Source organism: Apium graveolens, chromosome 5 (genome assembly GCF_009905375.1).
Source record: "Apium graveolens cultivar Ventura chromosome 5, ASM990537v1, whole genome shotgun sequence".
Taxonomy (NCBI): domain Eukaryota; kingdom Viridiplantae; phylum Streptophyta; class Magnoliopsida; order Apiales; family Apiaceae; genus Apium; species Apium graveolens.
The window spans coordinates 281,150,156-281,167,630 of NC_133651.1; positions in this window are offsets into that span (position 1 = coordinate 281,150,156).

Sequence of the window (17,475 nt, forward strand, 5' to 3'; positions counted from 1 at the left end):
ATAAGCAGTCGTGACTCACTTACACTGAGAAGCCACTGTAAAATGGAATTTCAAAAGATGCATAAAATGAGCACAAAATAGTTGAAGTGGATTCTTGCATGAACTCATTCTAAAGTAGACTTCAGAATCATGACAGATTTTGAGCAAAGTTCTTAGTTATGTCTTATTTCTAAGATATACTAAAGTGAATCAGACTTTAATCTTTATCTGATATTTACCTTACTGCACACACATACACTCCATATGAATGATAAAAATTAATGTGGTGATAAATGTTGTTTTAGATGAACGTTTAAGTGTCAGTTGCATAAATTCTGAGGACAAGTTCTGATGGAAGTTCTGATGGTTAAGTTCTAAAGAAATGAAATCAGAATTTGTGTGAAGAATTACAGAAATAGGCATTCACTTTTCGAGTTAAGGAATCATGTTCTGATGACTGTTAAGTTCTGATATTAGTCTAAGTTCTGATATTACATTCTGATTCTTTACTTGACTTATTTATGGTTAAAATCTGAAACAGTCTTATTTAAAATCAGAATATGTTTGGGTGAGATATTAACAGTCACCATAATTTGGGTTAGTGGTACTCGTCTATGCACAGTAATTTTTACTTGTTTTGTGTGCGCATTAAATCCTGTTTTCAGCTTCCAATGTCTGTTATTATTCTCATCACTATAGGGAGACGAGGTATAATTATTTCTACCTATAACCATTCAATTTTCCTTGCGTCTCTTGCTATTCTATTGGTTATATAAACCAACACCTCATTCCAGCCAACACATCTCTCATTTTCTCTCAAACTAATTTTTTTTTCTCATCACAAATATGGTTCATTTCAACTTAGTTCTGAACTATGACACTTTCACTATCAATTTGAGGTGTACTGAATGGCAGCAGGAATGGCATGTCACTGCCATTCCTGATGAAATCTGGGACTCAGTTCCCCAAGAGGTCCTCACAGACATCTTGTTCTTCTACATGGACTATCATCGCCATCTTGAGCGTCTGGAAGAAGAAAGGAGAGAAGCTCTCCGACAGCAGGAGCGAATCATTCGTCTTGCCATTCTCTTTGTTGAGAGTAGGAAGAAGAAATAATTTCAGCTATCTGTTTCTCTTCACCGTCAGCTTTGTCTGGCTTCTTAGCTTAGGACTAAAGCTGTTGATGTTAGGATTTGTAGCTTAGGACAATCTTATACTTTTAAGCATGTACTTTAAATTTCATGAAATATATTTGCTCAATATATTAATGAAATTTTATATTTATGCAAGATCTTGTCTCTGAGTCGTTTGATATTCTGATAACATTTTAAATCCTGATACTAACCATATTTCGATGACCTTTTTAGCTCTGATACAAATCAAGTTCTGATTCTGACGTGGTAGTCTTTGTTTACTTGGTTTATTAATGGTCATTCTCTCATTGGTCGTAATTTTACAGAATATTGGTAAATCAATAATAAAAAAAAATTATTACGTGGGAACAGTTTTAAAATTTAAAATAAAACTGAACGACCTTGATTAATGGGATTACTTGGTAAGTGGAACGGTTTTTCCTTGAAAAACTGTATGTGATAAGTAATGATTACTGAATACCCGTGCCCATTAATTATCTTTTACTATTGCATGTCTGACAGGTGTCTTAACGGTTACTTTTTCTACCGTGTATAAGTAAAAGAGAGAAAAGATTGTAAAATCTTATATTTACTTTCATATTTTATCTCTCTCTTTTTACTTTTATTCTCTCTCATCTACTGACGATTCTTCATACAGACATTCTATCTAACACCTTACAGGCAACTTTCTTTCTCACGAATTTCTCATGGCACCCAAGGACATAATTTTTGATGGAGCTACGTTTGTTCCTAATAACTTCTCTGCTATTCTTAGCAAGTCAGAAGCACCGTCTGAACTTCACTTCATTCAGGACTTTCTTGCTAGTTCTGATATTGGGTATGCTCTAACTGAACCTGAAGCAGTCTCTGGAGTTCTGGAGAAGCGGTGTATATGATGATGGTGGTGCTCAAGGGTCCCCAAGTATTATTTTTTCATCAGGGGAGGATGAGTATGTTATAACTTTGTCTACGGTTCGACAAGCACTGCAGCTACCTGAGAACTGTGTCTATTCTACTGTTGAAGATCCAGTTCTTCAAAACATGATGGCCAGTCTGGGATATGAGAGGACATTGGCAAAGCTGGGCCAGTTGAAGAGATCTTTCATAATGAGGGAATGGAGTTTCTTCTTTGATTGCATAACCAAGGCTTTTGCAAACAAATGTTCCAATTTTGATGCAATTCCCATATTCAGCCAACAAATCGGGTATGCTCTCATAAATCAAACTGATTTTGACTATGCAAGTGCTATTTTAGGTTTTATTGGGGACAGAATGAATGAAGATAGATCTACTGTTTATTTTGCTAGATTCTGTCAGCTTATCTATAGTTTCTGTTGTGATAATAAGCCCCAAAATGCTGGTAAATTAATTTCATCATTCAAAATAGCTAAAAGAGCTTTTACCGACTTATTATCTACTGATAATAAGAAGGTTGTGTTAAGACCTCTCTTAATTCCTTTATCTGTCAAACAATCCTTAATAACCTATGATCCTGTTAAATACACTGCACTATATCCTGATGTCCAACCGTCTGCACCTCATCCATCAGCACCTACCACTTCTACTCAACCACCTCAAACTTCAGAACCTACAGTGCAGCCTTCATCTTCCAAACCTAAAAGGACTAAGAAAGTACCTCAAACACAACAAATTAGAAGGAGATTCATTCTGCGAGATGAATCAGATGCTGAGGAACAGGTTTCTGTATTAGAACCTGTTATTCGAGAAGCTGAGAAGGTCTCTTTTCAGGAGGATGTTGATATTGGGAGTTCTAGGCCCCTAAAAAGGCTTAGAAAGCGTAATTCTAATGATACAACTCCTAAAGTCTCCTTAAAAGATAAAAGATTCAAAACATTGGCAAAAAGGCCTGAAGATTCTGGTAAAGCAAATGGAAGTGGCAGCTAAGGAAGGGGATCAGGAATCTCTGATCTCACAAGACCCTGTTGAAGCTCACAATTCTCCTAGTGCTGATCATGAACCTCATGCAACTCATCACTCTCCACTACATGAGCCAGAAAGTACTCACATTCCTACACCTCCAGTATCTCCAGAACATGCTGATAACCAGGGTTCAAGTGATGAAATTGACATCCATAACTTAGAAGTACCTCAGGTTTTGTATCTAGCAGCTCCATCAACTCAAGTCACTCCACCAACAACACCAATTCCTGATGCTGATTTTAATCCAGAATTACCTACAACACCTTCTCTACATCTAGATACTGAAGATCAGATTTTAGGTGAGCATCAGAATATGGCTGTTGATCATAACTTAGTTGGAGATCAGCAGTTAGAGGATGATGTTGAAGCCTCCATAGCTTCTCATACTGTTCTTTTATCAGAGGATGTTGAAGTTGTTGACTCTGTAAGTTCTGATGCTACAAATGTTGATGATACTGGTAATGCTTCTACAAATTTAGATGCTGATGCAACTAGTCCTTCTGGACATGCACCTCTACAAGCTCCTTCAAAAGCCGAGATAGTCAAAAAGTTTGTTACATGGGAAGCACCAGTACCTTGGAGTGAAACTCCTAGAGGATAGGAGTGGACTAAGGAGTGGAACACAATTACCTTTGTCCCTACTGAAAAGATTCTTGCTGATCACTTGGCAAAAGCTGATGAGATGCTAGTCAATGATGATTTCAAGACACAGCTAAGAGTTACTGCACTTAGTACAAGGCACCTTCAAGGTCAACACTCTGTAACTCAGGCCAAGGTGGACAAGATTCAAGAAACCTTAATTCAGTAAGATACAGTTGTCAAGTTGGACAAGAAAAGGTTTTTCAAACCTTCCTTTGACAAAATTACCAACATTGAGCAAACCCAAGAGAAGCAATAGTCTCAGATTGATGAAATTTTAAAAAATCAAGCTTCTCAGCAATCTCAACTCAATGAGATCCAATCCTCAGTGGAATTGCTTCTCTCTCTTCTTTTACCCGCTGATGCCAAAAGGGGGGAGAAAGTAATTATGTCCAAATGCAAACCTGATAAGACACTGAAGGGAAATGATGGTAATGACCCGGGAAACTCTGGAATGGGTGGAGGTCATGGTCAAGGTGGAGGTCTCTCATCAAGTAGAACTGGAACTACAAGACATAGAACAAGTTCTGATACTGGGAGAAGAATAACTTCTGATACTGGTAAAAGGATAAGTTCTGATGAAATTTTGGAACTTGATGAAGAAATTTCAAGACTGTTATTTCTGAAAGAAAATCCAGGAATGGACTTTGAGAGTCTAATGGAAGAAGAAGCTAGACTTAAGTTAGAAAAAGTCAACTCCAAATCTGAAGCTTCTGTTGTTACAAAGAAACTTCCTACGGCTAAAGGCATTATGATAAAAGAAAGGACAAATCCTATGGCAACCAAGGCCAAATCACAATTGCAGATAGATCCGAGGTCCAAGGGCAAAGAAAAAGTTGGTGAACCTGTAAAAGTTTATGTGTCTCCTATGGATGAAGAAATTTCTGATGAAGATGCTAATCTTACTCTGACTTCAAGGAAGATTTCTAAGACAACCTCTGACATGGCTCAAGTTGTTCAGAGTCAAGATATAGTTAGTTCTGATATAACTATAAAGCAAGCAACCTCTAAAATAGCTCAAGTTGGCTTGATATCAGAAGATAAGTCAAAGGAAACCTCTGACATTGCTCATGTTAAATCCTCAATGTTACTCCTACCAGGATTCACTAAAGCCAAATAGACTCAACCTTTGAAGACTGCAGCAAGTGGTTTTGAAGCAAGAGTGGTTATTGGAAAGGAAGCAAGAGATAAATATGTATTGGGTAGTGCTGATGAAAGAAGAGTGCATAACACAACCAATGATCCAACTTCCCTAAGTGAACCAGGTTTTGGAGCAACTCCTGAAAGATTGAATCAACTTGAATCTGTCAAATGGTTTACCATACCTTCTTGAAAGAACACATCTTGTTATATTTCATGACAGATGGAAGGGTTTACCATATAAGGGAAAATGCTATATCACTGAAGTATTTTGAAGAACTAGAACATGTTTTATTCTTACTTCAAGTGAATGACAGATTAACAGAAAGTGTTGTAAATTATTTAAAGACTCAAATTCAGAGACATAAAAAGCTTTATTCTATGAAGACTGACAGCACATACTGTCCCAAGTACAGAGATTACAAGGGTGATATTGTTGAAATGAAGCCTAATACTGCAAATATCTGAACATATCTTGGTATTAAGGGACTTGAATTCAATCTAGAGTCTGACAAAGCCTATGTCATCACACTAGATCAGGAGTTGAGAAAAGCAAAAATTAATGATCTCCGATATGCTATCTTCCAAACTGGTGAAGATACTGCAAAGCTTAAAGATGCTAAAAGGAGGATGATTGATGAACTCAGATATGCTGAGAGATGTTTGTTAAAGAACTATCTCAAAACAACTCCTGATATTGAAGAGATCAGAAAGTGAAGTCAAGTCAAGATCTATAACTGCTCAAATTCTGATGTGTATATAGACTGAAGTTGTTATCAGAAGTTAAAGTTGGTAAAACTTTAAGGACTGTAAGTTGTAGTTATCTAGTCAATTTCTCATGCATTGGTACTTAATGTTTTTGACATCATCAAATATCTGTTAAACTTGTATATTATGCTAATTTACATGTTGGGGGAGATTGTTAGATATATTTGATAATGTCATGTCTAATATGATTTGTGTTTAATTTTCAGATCTTACTTAAACAGGACAAATCAGTACTTAACTGGATATCAACACTTATACTGAAGACATAACTTAAGTTATCAGTACTTAAGGTTCAAGAGATATTTATCAGGAGATAATATCAGGACTTAAAGGAAACTTTCAGATAAGGAAGGTGACTGATTGAAAGGAAAGAAGATCAAGACAAACGCAAGAAGAGATATGCATGAAGAAGGAATTCTATGAAGAATAGAATACTTGGAAGAAAAGATAACTGGTTGATATATTTTAGGAAGAAGAATTATATTCCATATGAATTAGCGATTATCTTGTAACTGTGTAGTATATAAACACAGACATAGGGTTTACACTATAAGTGTTATCATTATCGAGAATAATATTCATTGTAACCCTAGCAGCTCTCGTGATATTGGTTCATCACTGAGAGAGGACATTTTTACATTGTAACAGAGTTTAATAAAGTTTGTTTTCTGTTACTTGTGTTCTTTGAATTCGATTTGATTGTGCTATACACTGTATTCAACCCCCTTCTACAGTGTGTGTGACCTAACACAGTTGATTATGTCTCGAAATGGGTAGAAGTCAAAGCTTTGTCGACTAATGATGCAAAGGTAGTGTTGAGTTTTCTTCATAAACAGATATTCACAAGGTTTGGTATGCCACGAGTTATCATAAGTGATGAAGGGTCGCATTTCTGCAACTGTAAGTTCACTTCTATGATGCAACGCTACAATGTGAATCATCGCATTGCTACTGCCTATCATCCGCAAAGTAATGGTCAAGCTGAAGTGTCTAATAGAGAGATCAAGTGCATTCTAGAGAAAGTCATTTGTCCGTCAAGGAAATATTGGTCTTTGAAGCTCGATGAAGCTATTTGGGCTTATAGAATAACATACAAGACTTCGCTTGGGATGTCCCCGTTTTAACTTGTCTATGGTAAGGGATGTCATTTACCTGCGACGCTTGAGCATAAGGCTTATTGGGCATTAAAGAAGTTAAACCTTGATCTAGATGCAGCTGGGAAGAAGTGAGTGCTTCAGTTAAATGAAATTGATGAATTTCGACTTCAAGCGTACGAAAATAACAAAATGTACAAGGAAAAGGTAAAAAGGTGGCATGACAAGAAGCTATCGCTTAAGTCATTCGTGTCGGGGCAACAAGTTCTTCTATTCAACTCTCGTCTCCGACTTTTTCCTGGAAAGTTGAAATCAAGGTGGTCTGGACCATTTATCGTCAAAAATGTGTTTCCACATGGAGCGGTGGAGATTTTTGAGAACGATCCGGGCCAAGCATTCAAAGTAAATGGTCAGAGATTGAAGCACTATTATGGGGATACGGCAAACCGTGAAGTGGTTAGTGCCTTTTTATTGTCAACTTGATCGCATAACACCACGTCAAGCTAATGACATAAAACAAGCGCTTCTTTGGAGGCAACCCAAGATATGAGACCATAGGACACCTTATAATATAGTACTTCATCCAAAAACCCAAAAAAATCCGAAAAAAGTTGCAGAAGTTTTTTTCTAGTAGCCTAGCACGCGACCGCGCGCTAGGTGCACACGACCGCGAGCTAGGAGCACGCGACAACATGCCAGCAGGTGACCGCGTGCTGGTATCACGCAACCGCGTGCGACCCTGACTTTTGAAAAATCGTTTTTACTGTAAAAAAAATCACAAAAAAATCAAGTTTTTATTAAGAGTGTTCCAGAAGCTATACCACCCATTAACTCATGAATTCTTCCCATATTTAGCCACAATCCCCACTCTTAATCAAATTCTAACCCTAATCTTACCCTATAAATATATACAAACTCTCCATACACATCCCATGTAACGCCCTCCAGACCCGGGGTATAAGTCTGGGGGTTACTAGCTAATCACCAAACCTGTACAATCTGATTAACAAATAATAAGGAAATGAATCTAAACCCCTTTAACACTAACCAGGATCTTTTTAGGTTGAAGTATGAAAACAAAAACTATTAACTACTTTATTAGAAACCAAATTCAAAATCTTACAAACTCTCGTTATTACAAATCATTGTCTAACCAGTTTTAAACTAATTTCATCTTTTATTCAAACACACACACTAATTATCTACACTCCACCTGTTCGGGCAACTCAAAGCTTTCTTACTGGATTGGTATCAACACTTTGGGTTTGAGAGGATCTGGAGACTTGACCCGCTTCTTTACCACTCGAGTCCTGATGGGTTTCATATACCTTCTTAACTGAAAACAATAAGGTGAATAACAAAAATAAGGGGTGAGCCAAAAATTGCTCAACAAGTCTACCAAATATAAATAGTGTTTAAGCAGTTTAAGTGAATCGGTAACCTGGGTATATCTGCAAAGATATCACCCCGCGAGAATAGAAAGAAGGCCATTACTGGCGAGTACAAATGAACTAAACTGGATACAAGTTCTCATCTATACCCTGCTGATCAGCCAGGATACAGTGTAGATCTATATCCTGCTATATAGATCTCGTCGGGCACCCAGGAACTACGTCCCATCTCAAGGATCCGGTTATGTCCTGATCCTTAGGATTAAGTAAACTTAATCTCCAAAAGTATCATTATCCAATCCTTGAAGTAGCAACTGGAACAATCGGTATGCTTTGATATATTCTAATCACCAGAATATATCAATATTTGTGAGTAACAATAGGAATATGAACAATGAATTCAAATGAAAAGGAGAAATCAAGAATCGAAATGAAATATGAACACGAGAATCAAAAGAGTGCAAGCGTGATAAGAATCTGAAGAAATATCACTATTCTGAAAGTAGAATAGGGGAAAAACTTGCCTTCTGCGCGTCTCACTGTAAATATGTCACCTTCGTCTATCACCGACTCAACCTGCCTTGCTGGCTTAGCTTCTGTTAGAGAAATAGACTGATTTAGTCATTCCGTACTTCACTTGCGTCTTGAACCGACTTCACATTGTTCCTATTGTCTACCCATGCGCTTATGACTGACTCGTATATATTAGCAAGTAAAACTCGATTAACCACATAATACACATAAACACATAAGTACCTAATCATTTTTATAGTTAAAGTAATTTTTAGAATCAAAATCGACTCGCTGATCGCTCAACTGATCATTATCTGACTCGTTTCCTATTTTTCGGAAATTTTCGGATTCGTCTCGGCACGCAACTCGACTGCTAATCAAACAAATAACAAATTCAACTAATTTCTAGAAGAATTAGGCTTTAATATTTTTTAATGAAAAGACTTCATTTTTCTGAGTCAAAGGGCTTTCGTTTCACTCGAATCGGAGTACGGTCTAATTAATATCAATTAAAACGAATAAATCAATTTATTATTCAATATAAATAATTATTACTAATTTTTAAACCCTAAAATAATTTTTGAATAATTATCTAAGAAAAATCAGAACTAGAAATGATTTTTCTATAATTTTTGGAATTAAAATAAATTTATTATGATTTATTAAAACTTATTTGATTCATTATCAAAGTAATTAATCATTTTTAAATAATTAAAAAATAATAAATAATTAATAAATAATTGAGAAAATAATTAAATCTGATTTTTAGAAAATATTTCAGAATTATTTATAATATAAATCAATTAATTAAATAATTAATTAATCAATTTATAAAATAAATAAAACTGATTTTTAAAATTAATAAAAATAAAAAGAAAAATTAATTTCCAGAAACAATTTTCAGAAACCAATCCCTGACAATTTCAGATCAAAACCTGGTTGGAAACCGGGTTCTGAAAAACACAAATGGGTTGCCAAGAATAGCCCGACCCACCGGAAAATTCCCAGATTCCGGTGGCCGGTCGTAGCTCCGGCGACCTCGATTCAGGCCAAAATCAATACCGTTTGTACTGATTTTTATAGGGTTTCAATTCAAAATAACTGCAGCAACTCATCTCCGGTCAAAACATACCAAAATCATCACGGAATCCTCAACTCCGATCAAAACCGACATGAACTCCGGCCAAAATACAAAATCACAGAATCGTACATAAAAGTAAATGTTCTATAGTACAAACTGAAGTCAAGAACACATACAATCAAAGCCCTAACATCTTAATAACCAAATATTCACAGAAATTACAGAGTTGTGATTTGAAAATCGAACATAAACCCTAATAATCGAACTTTGCTATCCAGGTATCGTTTGTTCAATTAAATACCATGAATCGATTGCAAATAACATCAGGAAGCTATATCAATCATCAAAACATCATAATAACCCTAGAATCAAAAAGTCCTAATTCGAGTATAAACCCTAGAAATCGAAAATCAAAAACTACGAATCGAAACATGAAATTGATGCTAAAAACAGAAAGAACAGATCGAAACCTTCGATTTGGGTACTTGAATTACTTGTTTTGGTGCTGTAATATGCTCAAAATCACGGCTTGAATTCTCGACCCGAACTGGTTTTCCCGACCCGGTTTGCAGAGAATTTTAATTAATTTCTGATTTTTGATGATTAATTATAATTAATTAAATAAAAATTAGGTTATTTATAGTAGTAAAATTAATACTCCTAAATAAAATTAAGGCCCTAATTCTACATCTTTTAAAATTAATAAGCCCCTAATTTTATAATTTTTGAGTATTAAAATTTAATTTATTAATATTTTATATATGCAATATATATGCCAAAATTTCCCAAAAATTGTGAATAATGCAAAAATAAAAAAAGGTATAAATAAAAATCCTATAATTTTATAAAAATAAAAATGTGATTTTTGTGGGGTTTTGAACACCCAATGGGGCCTGAAAAAGTCATTTTTCGCAAAACGAGAAAATTTATAAAATACCTAGATGTTCAGAATAATGCGATGGTAAAAGCCGTTTGATGAAAAATAAGGCCCTTTATTTTATCTGAAATACCTGCTTTAAAATTATGATTCGGGTCGTAAAACGTTTGAAATGAAAGCTATAAATGAAAAATAAAATACCTGAAAAATATCTTAAAAATACCGGGACGACACAGAATGCACGTAACACATAGCAATTAGGCTTTGACAGTTAATTCCAGATAAATGACACATTAACACACATAATTTATTATAAATATGATATAATACAGATGTAAATTTCCCAGACGTTACATCCTTCCCCCCTTAATAGGATTCTGTCATCAGAATCTCGCTATAAAAACAAATGAGGATATTTCTCTAACATTTCACTCTCAAGTTCCCAGGTTGATTCTTCAACCATAGGGTTTCTCCACAATACTTACACTAAAGACACAGACTTATTTCTCAATAGTTTCTCTCGCCGATCTAAAATTCTTATCGGCTGTTCTACATAAGACAAATCAGGTTGGATATCTACCGGTTCATACTCTATTACATGCCTAGAATCAGGATTATATCGCTTAAGCATCGACACATGAAACACATTTTGAATATGTTGCATATGATACGGTAAAGCTAATTCGAACACAACTTTTCCCACTTTCTTCAAAATTTCAAATGGTCCGACGTATTGTGGCTTCAATTTACCCTTGTTGCCAAATCTGGTTAATCATTTCCATGGCGATATTTTGAGTAACACATGCTCTCCTTCCTGGTAGTCCCTATCCTTCCTTGCTTGATCTGCATATTTACGTTACCTGTTTTGTGCTGCATCCAATTGTTTTCGAATAAGTTCTATCTTTTCTTTAGTCTGTTGGATTAATTCTGGACCCAAAACCTTGCGTTCTCTAACTTCATCCCAATATACTGGTGATCTGCATTTTCTTCCATATAACGCTTCGTACGGTGGCATTCCAATGCTTGCGTGATAGCTATTGTTGTAAGAAAATTCAACCAAAGGTAAATGCTCATCCCAACTGCCTTCGAAATCAATCGCACAAACTCGTAGCATGTCTTCAATTGTTTGGATAGTTCTTTCGCTTTGCCCATCGGTTTACGGATGATAAGCAGTACTCATGTTTAATTTAGTTCCAAGGCATTCTTGAAATTGTCTCCAAAATCTTGAATTGAAACGGGGATATCGATCAAACACGATAGATATTGGAACTCCATGTCCCATCATAATTTCCTTGAGATACAAGTGCACTAGCTTGTCAAGCGAAAATCTTTCATTGATCGGTAAAAAATGTGCCGACTTTGTTAGTCTGTCAATGATTACCCATATCGCATCATGATTTCCTTTAGTCCTTGGAAGTCCTATCACAAAATCCATTGCTAGATGTTCCCATTTCCATTCAGGAATATCCAATGGTTGTAGTAATCCGCTCGGACGTTGATGTTCCGCTTTAACTCGCTGGCATGTGTAGCATTTATTTACCTATTCTGCTATTTCCTTCTTCATATTCGGCCACCAAAAGTTTTCTTTCTGATTACGGTACATTTTTGTACTTCCTGGATGAATGGAATACTTCGAACTGTGCGCTTCTCGCAATATTTCTTCTTTCAGTTCTGCCACATTAGGGATCCAGATTCTTGATGCAAAGCGTAGGATTCCTTTGTTATCCTTCTGAGTTGTAATTCCTTCTCCTGTTAAGTCGTCATTTTGACTCATCACTTCTTCTTGACAGCGGCGAATCTTCTCTAATAACTCCGGTTGAAAAGTCATAGTATAGATAGCTTCAGTAGATTCATTGGGAACACGAATTTCGATTTCCAACTTGTCAAATTCCTTGGCTAATTCTTCGCATGAAGTTAACAAATTCAATCTTTCTTTCCGGCTTAGCGCATCTGACACAACATTTGCTTTCCCTGGATGATAACTGATCGTAACATCATAATCTTCAATCAATTCCAGCCATCGGCGTTGTCTCATGTTCAATTCCTTCTGCGTAAAGATGTACTTCAGACTTTTATGATCCGTGTAGATTTCGCATTTTTCACCGTAAAGATAGTGTCTCCAAAGTTTCAATGCAAATACGATCTCTGCTAATTCCAGGTCATGCGTAGGATATTTTTGTTCATGAGGTTTTAGCTGTCTCAAAAAATATGCAATGACGTTACCATGCTGCATTAGTACACATCCTAATCCGTGGTATGAAGCATCGCTGTAAATGACAAAATTTCCATGCTCGTTTGGCAGTACGAGTACCGGTGCGGTTACTAACCGATTCTTCAGCTCTTGGAAACTTCCTTCACATTTGTCATCCCATACGAACTTTTCACTTTTTCGAGTTAATTTGGTCAACGAAATTGCTATTTTCGCAAAATATTTGACAAATATTCTATAATATCCTGCCAATCCCAAGAAACTTCGAACATCTGTTGGTGTCTTTGGCCTTTCCCAACTCAACACAGCTTCAATCTTCGCTGGATCAACTTGAATGCCTTCTCTACTGATGATGTGCCCTAGAAATTGTACTTCCTTCAACCAGAATTCACATTTCGAGAATTTCGCGTACAGTTGCTCTTTCCTTAGAATTTCCAAAGCAATCCTCAAGTGCTCAGCATGCTCTTCTTCCATTCTTGAATAAATCAAGATGTCATCAATGAATACAATCATGAATTTATCCAGATACCTTTTGAATACCCTGTTCATCAGATCCATGAATGATGCTGGCATGTTGGTCAAACCGAATGCCATTACAAGAAACTCGTAATGTCCATATCTAGTACGGAACACAGTCTTGGGGGTATCTTCAGCTTTAACCTTTAATTGATGATATCCCGATCGTAAATCTATTTTTGAAAACCATACGGCTCCTTTTAGCTGATCGAATAAATCATTGATTCTTGGTAGAGGATACTTATTCTTGATAGTGAGCTTAATAAATTCCCGATAGTCAATGTATAGTCGCATGCTGCCATCTTTCTTTTTTACGAACAATACCGGTGCACCCCACGGAGATACACTGGGTCTTATGATGCCTCGGTCTAGAAGATCTTGCAGTTGCATTGACAATTCCTTCATCTTGACTGGAGCCATTCGATATGGAGCTTTCGAAACTGGTTCTGTACCCGGCGCTAAATCAATCGTAAATTCAATTTCTCGATCTGGTGGTAACCCTGGAAGCTCGTTTGGAAAGACGTCAGGAAATTTACATACAAATGGAATGTCTTCTATTTTGGGACTTCCCTTCTCAGTATCTAGCACGTGAACTATGTACATCTCACATCTCTGTCGAAGCAATCGTTTCCTCTACATTACTGTCAGAAATTTCTTTCACTGTTTTTCGCCTTTGAATATTACCGTTACATTTTCCGCAGTTCGCAATTTTATTTTCCTGTTTGCACAATCGATCTGAGCATTATGACAAGCTAACCAATCTATTCCCAAAATGACGTCAAATTCTCCTAACATAAATGGAATCAAGTCTACGAAGAAATAATGTCCAGCTATTTCGATATCGCGCGCAGGACACACTCGATCTACTGGAACTTGGTCGTCATTGGTTAATTTTATAATTAACGTCTCGCCCAACCATCCAATTTCGTAATGTAACTTATCAAGAAATTCTTCAAAAATAAATGAATGGGTAGCTCCATAATCAATTAATACTTTTGAATCTACGGAATTCACCAAAAGCGTACCTGCAATTATACTAGGACTCTGCACTGCTTATTTCATTGTCATGTTGAAAGTTCTTACTCTGGGTTGATTAGGCGGCGGTGGAGGAGGTAATGCCAACACTTTCGGAATACTAGCTGCTATTGCTGGTCATGTACAATTCCTAGCGATATGACCTTTTTTCCACACTGGAAGCAAGTAATTTCTTCTGTTTTTCCTGTTCGACATTAGTTAGAATAGTGCCCTTTCTGCATGCATTTGAAACATGTCACATCCGCTTTGATACATACGTCGGTGTTTTTTCGTCCACAAGTTCTGCAGTACGGCACTGGGACTCTGACAATTCCCTGCTGGATGGGGGCTTGGAAACGATTACCTGTCTTCTGGATACCTTGTCCTATTCTTTTAAAATTCAAATTTGTCCGGGCTTGAAATCCTGGCTTCCTGCTGGAGTGGTCTTGGAAACTTCCCTGTCCTCTATCCTTTTGAGATCTTTCGCTTTCCCCTTCAATAATCAAGGCTTTCTGGACTACGGAGGTATACGTCGTTAACTCAAAAACTGTAACTTGCCCACGGATCCACGTTCGTAACCCTTCTTGAAACCTTTGGACTCGTTTTTCTTCAGCATCAACTTGTTCTGGAATGAACCTAGCCAATTCAGTAAATTTGGCTTCATACTCTCTCACGGACATACTTCCCTGCTTTAGTTCCAAAAACTTAATCTGCATTTAATTTCTCACATAGCGAGGAAAACGTTTTTCTAAGAACAACTGTTTAAACCTATCCCATGCAATAACATCTTCACCATATAAAGCCTTTTTAGATTCCCACCAATAATTTGCTTCTCCTTTCAACAAGAAACTAGCAAAGTCAGTCTTTTGGTCTTCACCTACCTTCACTAATGCAAAGGCTTTCTCTATTTCTTTCAACCAGGTCATAGCCTTAATAAGATCAGTTGTCCCATCAAATTCTGGAGGTTTAACCGACTGAAACTGTTTGAAAGTAACAATAGGTATAGCTGGTGGTATCTGGGGCTCAGGATGAGGTGGCTATTGTAACATTTGCTGTTGAATCTACTGCTGTTGTTGCATCTGTTGTTGCATCATTACCATCTGTTGTCGCATCAGATGGAGCATTTGGTTCATGGTATCATTGGTCTGTTCTTCAAAATTGTTGTTGGAAGTCTCAGTCCTAGTCTTTCTCTTTGGTGCCATTTGCTGATAATAAAACAAGTGATGTCTCTTTTTAACAGTTTAATAAATAATTGACAGTAGATAAGAAAGCAATTTATCCTGTATAAAAAAAATTTGGACAATAGTTTGAAGAAAGAAAACAGTTTGCTTAATATAAAAACAGGAAGTGTAAACAGTTTATGTTAATATAAAATAGAAAATGCAAATAGTTAAATGAAATGTTTGTTCTTTTTTTCCGACAGAATTTAAAGTACGAAAAGCTGTAAAATAATAAAGTAAAGGTAAATGCGGTAAAACTGTAAAGACTGAAATTTAAATAAAAGAAATTTGAAAAAGTTCATTTTATATATGACACCAGCCTTAGGTGTAAGTGCTTGGTATAAAAAGTCTCGCTCTGCTGGTCATAACTGCGGCTACAAGTCAAACTAACTACTACCAGTTAAACTACTACTACAAGTCAAACTACTACTACACACATACGCACTACTCACTATCATACTAGGCTGCATCTATATACATCTGTCCTCTGAAATTAACATCTCAGAACCCCAGCGGAATATGCCTCAGCTTATCCCTATGTATCTGAACCAAAGTCTGCACCAAATGAAATATCCTGTAGAACTCCGCAAAAGAAGGCGGCCCCTCATGTGTCAAATCATCCAACTCTCAGTTAGCACTCATCAAAGCACACTGTAACCTCTGCCTCATCATGTAATTTGGCTGTAGGGCAGCTAACGGTCCTCGATCTCTCTGATCAAATAAATGCATAATCTCCCTACACTGAGCTCTCCAATACTCCACATCATCCCTCATAACCCTGTACTCATGGTATGGTACCATATGTAGCTGTGCAACCTGACCCACTAACTCCAGTGACGGAACCCTCGGCATCCCTACAGCCTGTTGTGGTAACCCCAACCGTAAATCCACATCATGCTCGCCCATCCTCTCAACTGGGATCATCTGAAATATGTCTGGCTCTGGGGCATGTACTGGTATAGGAGGCAACACTTGTGGTGGTGGAAGCTCCGACTCAATCCCTGGTATAAACTGATGCTCTACCGGTAGTGGAATCATCGGCTCAAAGAACTCCAATAGATCAAACATCTCTATAGGGTCATGGACTATCCCTTGTACTTGAGGTACTGGCTCCTGTGGCAATGGTGGTGGAGGTGGAAGAGGAGGAAACATGAACTCAGATACTGGTGGCACAACTGGTGTGACTGGACCGGTCACTGTCCTCTCAGAAGAAGCCGAATAACTTGACGGCGCCATCTGATAATATACCAAAGAAAGAAGAAAGGTCACTAAATCATTCCTAGAACTAATACCTTCCTATCCTAATATTATCAAAATCCTAACACTACTCTTCCTATTTGCCTGTTCATATCTTATGTGATCTCCCTATCTTATCTTAACCCTAATGTTCTTATTTTCAGGGACCAAACCTACAGCCCTGATGCCAAAACTGTAATGCCCTCCAGACCCGAGGTATAAGTCTGGGGGTTACTAGCTAATGACCAAACATGTACAATCTGATTAACAAAAAATAAGGAAATGAATCTAAACCCCTTTAACACTAACCAGGATCTTTTTAGGTTGAAGTATGAAAAGAAGAACCACTAACTACTTTATTACAAACCAAATTCAAAATCTTACAAACTTTCGTTATTACAAACCATTGTCTAACCAGTTTTAAACTAATTTCATCTTTTAATCAAACACACACACTAACTATCTACACTCCACCTGTTCGGGCAACTCAAAGCTTTCTTCCTGGATTAGGATCAACACCTTGGGTATGAGAGGAACCCGAGGCTTAACCCGCTTCTTTACCACTCGAGTCCTGATGGGTTTCATATTCCTTCTTAACTGTAAACAATAAGGTGAATAACAACAAAAAGGGGTGAGCCAAAAATTGCTCAATAAGTTTACAAAATATAAACAGTGTTTAAGCAATTTAAGTGAATCAGTAACCTGGATATATCTGCAAAGATAT